The 8,190-nt window shown below is 50.0% G+C and overlaps 1 long non-coding RNA gene across 1 annotated transcript in view; it reads left to right on the top strand.

Annotated features, from left to right (window-relative positions):
• The first annotated feature begins 998 nt into the window (after positions 1-998).
• The window catches only part of LOC137450913 (uncharacterized), a 75,561-nt gene continuing 68,369 nt past the window's right edge, over positions 999-8,190 (top strand). The window contains exon 1 of the long non-coding RNA XR_010989684.1: positions 999-1,083. This is a non-coding gene — a long non-coding RNA (uncharacterized lncRNA). The remainder of the gene's footprint in view (positions 1,084-8,190) is intronic.

Here is an 8,190-nt window from a genome sequence, read left to right as displayed (position 1 = left end):
CTTTTACAGCTGCATCTGGAAGATGTGTGTGTGCTTGCCTCAAGCAGAGTGGAAAGCAGGAATTTTCCTAGGCTCTGACGCACAGTCTACCTGGAGGACTGACTTTGTCTTGACTCCAGAGCTTGGAGGTGGGGGAGTCCCAGCTATCCAAGAGCTGGTCCTGTCCAGAACCTCTTCTGCACTAAGATGTACCTGGAGTTAAAAAGAGAGACTGTCATTTGGGAGAGACTGGCTGGCACAGGAGAGACGTGCTGCCTATATCTGACAGACAAGTTCCACTCTCAGGAAAAAAAATCCCCCAGATTTTGACAGCAGACATAAGGAAAACAGATTTGCCTGCTCTAACTGCACAGCTAACTGTAGTGGGCTGGTTAAGTTTTGCTCTTTGCTTTCCCTCTGGCCTGGAGTGGGGAAATTTATAATCTCAACACTCAGGCATGCTCCCTTTGCCAAACCTCATCTTGCCAACATGGCTTGTGTTGAGGCTGTGACTGGGACAGCAAACCCTGGCAGCTGGTTTTCCAAGACTGTAGCACTCCTTTGCCACTGTCCAAGGGTCTGCTGCTTCAGGGTGCTGATATAGAGCTGCAGGTGCCTTTTGGGCAGGCCCTGGCCAGAACTGTCTGCCCTCACCTGCTCCAGCTGCTCTTGCCTTCATGACAGGAATGAGTGAACCATGCAGAAAGCAGCTCTGACACAGGTTACAGCCTTTCCTGTTAAGATAATGCCAATTGGTGCTGCTTGGCTGTGCTGGCTGCTTCCTCCATTGTGCTGTTGCTGTGTGGGGTGCCAGGCAGTTTGTGATGCTGCTGTTGCAGATTTGGCTACCCACCGTGGCTGCGAGCAGCATTGCTGTCCTGGAGACGAACCATGGTGCTGCAGGTCACAGAGAGACCTGGGTTCTCCCTTTCTGCCTCTTTTATGCCCTTGCAAGTCCTATGGGACTCTCACATTCTCAAACTTCTTGATTTACAGTTTGGTCTCAGCTGGTTCTGTTGTGCCTTTGGAAAACCTGTGTCATGGGACAAGAGACTCCTCAGCTGGGGAAGTTGATTGCTGTTCAGGCTTGTCCCAGATCCTTAGGTAAGTGGTAAATCTGCCTTCATTTCTCAAACACAGCACTAAGCAGCAAGTTCAGGCTCTGGGATGACAGCAGAACCATGCAGTGTAGAGCTGCTAGGGGATACATGTCCTTACCTCTGCCCACAAAGGGCTCTCCCTGGGAAATGGTTACAAAATGGTTTCCCTGCAGCTTCGATGGCACTCGTCTTTTATTGCACTCCCTTACATGCAAACTCTGGCTGATGACAGCAGTCATTCAAGAGCAATGTTAAAAGTAGTCAGCTACTACCTGCCTGGCTGGCTGCTTCAGGCCACCAGTTCAGAAAGATGTTCAACATCTTTGTGGGTGCCATGGACAGTGGCACTGAGTGCACCCTCAGCAAGTTTGCTGATGACACCAAGCTGTGTGGTGCAGCAGACACGCTGGAGGGAAGGGAGGCCATCCAGAGGGACCTTGACAGGCTGGAGAGGTGGGCACAAGCCAACCTCATGAGGTTCAACAAGACCAAGTGCAGGGTCCTGCATCTGGGTCGAGGCAATCCCAGGCACAAATCCAGGCTGGGCAGTGACTGGCTGGAAAGCAGCCCTGAGGAGAGAGACTTGGGGGTGCTGGTGGACAAGAAGCTCACCAGGAGCTCTCAATGTGCACTTGCAGCCTGCAAAGCCAATCAGATCCTGGGCTGCATCAGGAGAAGTGTGGCCAGCAGGTCGAGGGAGGTGATCCTCCCCCTCTACTCAGCTCTGGCGAGACCCCACCTGGAGTACTGCATCCAGTTCTGGAGCCCCTATTACAAGAGGGATGTGGAGGTGCTGGAAGGTGTCCAGGGAAGGGCCAGGAGGATGATCAGAGGGCTGGAGCACCTCTCCTGTGAGGACAGACTGAAGGAGTTGGGGCTGTTCAGTCTGCAGAAGAGAAGGCCTCGAGGTGACCTAATTGTGGCCTTCCAGTATCTGAAGGGGGCCTACAGGAAGGCTGGGGAAGGACTGCTCAGGATCTCAGGGAGTGATAGGACTAGGGGGAATGGAATGAAGCTGGAGGTGGGGAGATTCAGGCTGGATGTGAGAAGGAAGTTCTTCCCCATGAGAGTGGTGAAGCCCTGGAATGGGTTGTCCAGGGAGGTGGTTGAGGCCCCATCCCTGGAGGTGTTTAAGCCCAGGCTGGCTGAGGCTCTGGGCAGCCTGATCTAGTGTGGGGTGTCCCTGCCCATGGCAGGGGGGTTGGAACTAGATGATCCTTGTGGTCCCTTCCAACCCTGACTGATACTGTGATACTAAGCTCCAGAAAGAGGTTGCTAGGGGGATGATGTTTGTCCTGAGCGGAATCTTTATAGCCATAAGCGAGCCTTACAAAGTGAATGTTACTTCTGGACTCGATTGTCTGACTTCTGTGGCATCCTTGCACGTGCAGTGGGGTGCACAGTACTTCTCTTCCTGTTGAGTCTCATTTACTGTGTCAGCCTGAATGTAGGGGTGACTTTCACTGGGTAAAGTGATGCCTGTGTATGGATGAAAACCAGATGAATGCTCAATGTGAGCCAGCAGCTAGAAACTCAAGTTAGATAAATGTAAGCTAGAAACAAGGTGCATGGATTTTAAACTGACTGTTTAGCTGCTGGCACCACTGGCCAAGGGGATACAGGGCTCCTTCTGTCACTTGAAGACTCTGAAGAAACTGTCTTGCTATCTCAGACAGAGGAAATTTGGGCCATCAGATGAATTTCAAGGAGGTTTTGAGGCAGGAGACCAAGATGAACATTCCTGCTGCCCTCTTCAAACCCATAAATGTAAAAATAGCCTTTTTAAAGGCATTCAGTACTCTTCAGAATAAACATTGCTAGGCTGCAGCAATCCTTTTCCCCCTCTCCTTGATGCTGTTTTCCTTACACATCACTCTGAGCTGGTGGCTGGCAATCAAAGCCAGTTGTAAGCTGTGTGTGTTCAATGCCTTGGTATGTCTGTATTAACGTGGAGTGGTAGCTTATACCCAGATGTGAGGCAGAGGTTGATTTATGAAGAGGCTTCATGCTGAGGTCATGGCTTGCTGAAGTATTCCTTTTGGTAGCAGTATGATCAGAAGCTTCTCCTTCCACTGCTGTTCCTTTCCTCAGTTCTTGTGAGCTGTTTTCATTAAAGCTCCCAACATGAGCATATGTCACAATATGATTTCCTTCCAGCTGCAGAGGCTTTTATCTTGAGAGCTGGCTCAGTGACGTTCAGCCTTGGCTGTTGTCTTAAGGTTATGTGAATTTGTTGTCTCCAGACCAGTCTGGAAATGTAAGAGCTGTGAGATAAGCTGGCTTTTTGCTGGAAGAGACACCCACTGGGAGCTGTTTTACCAGGTGGGAGAGAATGGTCATGGCCAGAGATTACCAAGGACCTCAGCCAAAGGCGTGGGCAGTGGTAACAGAGTCACACAGAATTAACCAGGTTGGAAAAGACCTTCAAGGTCATTGAGTCCAACCTGTCATGCAACACCATCTAATCAACAAACCAGGACACTGAGTGCCTCTTCCAGTCTCTTCCTGAACACTTCCCCCCAAAGCTCAGCTCAGTCTAGTTTACTGGGTTAAAATTGAAGTCATTGGAAACTCAGCTGAGTAAAAATAGAGACAAGAAAAAGCCATAGGGCTGACTGCTGTTTTGGTAACTTGTGTTTATACAGGAAGGGACCTGGGGGTACTGGTTGACAATGGGCTGAACATGAGCCAGCAGTGTGCCCAGGTGGCCAAGAAGGCCAATGGCATCCTGGCCTGGGTCAGCAATAGTGTGGCCAGCAGGAGCAGGGAAGTCATTCTGCCCTGTAGTCAGCACTGGTTAGGCCATGCCTGGAGTCCTGTGTCCAGTTCTGGGCCACTCAGTTTAAGAAGGACATTGAGACTCTTGAAGGTGTCCAGAGAAGGGCAACAAGGCTGGGGAGAGGCCTTGAGCACAGCCCTGTGAGGAGAGGCTGAGGGAGCTGGGGTTGTTTAGCCTGGAGAAGAGGATGCTCAGGGGAGACCTTCTTGCTGTCTACATCTACCTGAAGGGAGGTTGTAGCCAGGTAGGGGTTGGTCTCTTCTCCCAGGCAACCAGCCCCAGAACAAGAGGACACAGTCTCAAGCTGTGCCAGGGTAGGTTTAGTCTGGATGTTATGAAGAAGTTCTTCCCAGAAAGAGAGATTGAGAGATTGGCCATTAGAATGTGCTGCCCATGGAGGTGGTGGAGTCCTCTCTGCCTAGGCCAGGGATAACTGCGTGAGGGGTGCTGGTATTTCTGAAGGAGGCAGAACAGAGACTGATCTTGTGACTGGGAGGTCCAGCCTCTTTCTTGTTTTGACCTGAGATTTGGGAGATTAGTGTTTTTGAATCTCTGTGATCCTTGAATGACTGTAGGCTATGAAGGGCAGTTTGAGTCTCCTGAAGTGCCCTGTGCCCCAAGCAGAGTCTTACAGTGAGAGGCTGCAGTGAAACTGGTTGACTGGTTGAGTGTTTATTCGAATGCTTACTAAAACTTACTAACTGTTAGCAACCTTCAACATCACTCTAAAGGTTCATTTGTAGTTGTTTTTAGAGTTTGGCTTCATGTGTCTCTAATCCTGTTACCTATTTTAATCTTAGTGACTAAACCAACCCCCAACAGTTTCCTTTGACTTGCTGAACTTGAAGGTGCTGCCAGTCTTGTAATCCAATATCAGAACATCACAGCACTATGAATGTGTTGATCCTCCCAACAACTGGTGAACTCCAGGCTAACCACAAGGTGATAAAATGGATTTCCACTTACCTACATGCATCTATGTAGGAAGAAGTACCTTCCCTTACCAGGAACCTCTCTGGCCTGCCTTGGAGGGGTGGGGTCCCTGGAGCCTGTGGATTGTTGTGGAGCTTATGGTGGATGTTTGGCTGCAGTCTGTAAACGTGACACTGCCTTCTCCACCCAGCCACTGCCCTGCCATCTCCTCCCCACTCTCCCAAATCTCTCCTGTGTCGAAGAAAGTCACAGTAACAGTGTGAAGCTTTTGAATTCCTAACTGCTTATGCATGCTTTTGAGTTGGCAAAGCTGAAAAGTGCTAAGATCTCTGAGATTGATGCAACAGATTGTGAGATCAGCTAGACCTATGACACCCTCCCAGAGAAATGGGGAAATGTTGGAGGTCAAAGGTTTGAGTAATAGGATGAGGAAGTTACAGCCCCATGTCTGAGTCACGATCGCTCATTTTGCTCTTCTGAGAAGGGGATCTTTGTGCTTCTAGCATAGCATTAGTTTTACTTTCTAAGTGTTCCCTTTGGTTTCAAAGGAAGGAAAACTGACTGTAAAAGAGGAATGCTTCCCTGTAGGGAACTGTAGGGTAGGAACTGGTGATGAAAAAGAAGCTCTGAGCTGGAAGGTGTGGGCATGTCTTACTGCTCTGATTGCTCTTGAGCACAAGCAACCCAAAGGACCAATGCTGGATGTTGGTTTTCTCAGAATGGGAAGACAAAGTCTCTCCAAATTCTAGTAGCAGCAGGCCTGACAACTCTTCAGAGGGATTTTTGAGGGCCAGCTTAATGCCAAGTCTACCTAGACCTTGTATCAAAGAAATGTGTATTCCCAAATCTGTTTTTCTGAAGGCAAAACTGCAGGTCTTTCCCCTTTATTCTCAACTATAAAAAGACTGACTTCACCAATTCCATACCTAGCAGAACCTGCCTGTCCCTTTGTGATAGCTGGAGTGTGTTTGTACAGCCAGTTCTGCATGCACAGGGAATCAGGGAGCAGGTGACTTCAGCTTAACCTTCCCTCTGAGCTTGACGAGCAAGCCAAGGCAATACAAAAGGGACCTTCTGAGAGACTTGTGCAGCTGCACAGCCCTTATACTGGCCCCAGGATCTGTTTATCTTTTGCCTTCAAGGAAGTGTCAGAGTTAGGGGAAGCTCCCCCAAGTGGGATGGCTTAAAGGACCGTCTCCTCTGCTGGGAAGTGCACATGCTTCTTCTCTCTAAGCCATTCGATATATTTTGCCTCTCCTTCTCTCTCTTCCCCTCCTCCCCTGGCAGCAGGGTCTCTGGCCATTGCATGCTTTTCATTAAGTCTTTCTGCTTGTGAGCTTGTATGTTCTGACACAGGGTCAGAGAGTACCGTGGCAGGGATAAAACTCAGCAGCAGCATGGAAAGCTTTCTCTGGTTTTGATTAGTGGACACAAGCAGTTATTGTGGAGCGCGCTCTTGGCTGCGCTCTGAGGCCTGACTTAAGTATCAGCCGGAAAGGAGCATTCCGTGGTGCTCCTGAAAGCCTGAACTTCTGCTGAAATATGAAGGGGGCTGGGGAGGACTTGTGTCTTGGCCAGCCTCCAGCCTCTCTAATATGACTGTCACTCTGTGGGTTGCTCAGCCTGGAGAAGAGGAGGCTCAGGGGAGACCTTATTGCTCTGTACAACTACCTGAAGGGAGGTTGCAGCCAGCTGGGGGTTGGTCTGTTCTCCCAAGCAACCAGCACCAGAACAAGAGGACACAGTCTCAAGCTGCACCAGGGGAGGTTTAGGCTGGGTGTTAGGAAGAAGTTCTTGATAGAAAGAGTGATTGCCCATTGGAATGGGCTGCCCAGGGAGGTGATGGAGTCACCATCACTGGAGGTGTTCAGGAAGAGACTGGGTGGGGTGCTTGGTGCCATGGTTTAGTTGATTAGATGGTGTTGGGTGATAGGTTGGACTTGATGATCTCAAAGGTCTCTTCCAACCTGGTTAATTCTATTCTATTCTCTTACCCCACATGTTCTGCTTTTGCAGTATCATCAGAGGAGATAATTTAACTGCCCTTGCTGGAAGGAACAACTGCAACTGTTGGGTTGTTTGGTTTAGGTTGTCTGTCTCTGATGCAAGCCCCACGCTTTAGGGATGTACTCAAGTAACCAATTGCTTACTCAGCTTTGCAGCTCTGTTATCTGAAGGTATAATCACTTCCTGCATCTTTGTTTGTCTTTGCCTCTGTGCTGATGTACCCATGGTCTGGGAGGTACCCTGCTCCTGCAGCTGCTTTTCTCTGCCCCAAGGCACATCAGCATGTGGAGAGGAAAGCAGTTCCTGGTTATTGCTGTGTCTTCTTTCAATACCTTAAGCACGGACTGCTCTGCAGCATGGGTTGTCATCTCTCATTTCTGAGGGAGGAAGACAAGGAAACTTTGTCTGTTGTGAAGCATGTGGAGTTTGCAGCTAAGGGGGGCAATGGCAAAATCCATCTGTAACCTCTGGGCAAATGCAGAGAGGCAGAAGGTCTGGTCCCCAGTTACTTGGCATGAGCATTTGTACTTAGCTGGTGTGGGACCTGCAGCTGTCTCTCCTGGTGGCTGGCTGTAGCGCTGGCCAAGGCTGCAGAGATGAAGTGTCAGGGCCCAGAGTGTACCTGACAGGGCTTCAATGCCTTGAGGAGCAGGCCCTGGGGCTTCCACTCACTCTCCTGCTCCTGGGCTTTGGGGCCCCATTTAAGCTCAGCCCACGACTTTCAATTGCTCCCTGAGCTATGATACAGGTGTACCTCTCTGTCACTCCATACAGCTGTGCCTGGCCATGAACTGGGATCCAGACTCATGAACTGACTTCCCAGTTTGGCATTGGACTTGACTGGTCATTACTGGACTGTGACTCCTCTGGTTACTGTCATTAAAGCTGATTCTGACCTTGCAGCTTGACCTGCCTTATCCCACATCATCTGGACTCTGTTGACCCTGGTTGCCATCCCCAGGCTTGGCTGCTGGTCTTGCTTCTGGCCTGTGGGATGGAGCCCTGGCTGGTGAGCCCTGCCCTGCTGGCTGAGTTATCCCCCTCAATTCCTCAACCTGTGGGGAATCACTGGCCCTAGCTGATCCCCAGCCCTTGAGAGGTGTCTCTGGAGGGCTGATCACTTGGAAAGGCTCATCTTGATGTGAAAGGCTTCCTCACCTAGTAGCACAGCAAAACAAGAGCATGTGGCTTTGGGGATATTCTGTCTACCCACTGGGGAAACTGGCACTGTGCATCAAAGCTGTGCCTTTCTTCCAATCTCCACTGTGGTGAATAGGTTCTCACCAGTTCATTAGTTGTAAAATTAATTAGCATTCCAGCTGTGGGATGTGATGTAGTTCTTAACCCAGCAGGCTAGCCAGGCAAGGGCTTTTCTCCAGCCTCAGGAAAGGA

Source organism: Melanerpes formicivorus, unplaced genomic scaffold (genome assembly GCF_026170545.1).
Source record: "Melanerpes formicivorus ecotype bairdi unplaced genomic scaffold, bMelFor1.0.p_v2 SCAF_38, whole genome shotgun sequence".
Classification (NCBI taxonomy): Eukaryota; Metazoa; Chordata; class Aves; order Piciformes; family Picidae; genus Melanerpes; species Melanerpes formicivorus.
The sequence above is the reverse complement of the archived record's forward strand: the minus strand, read 5'-3'. Positions and strand labels throughout refer to the sequence as shown.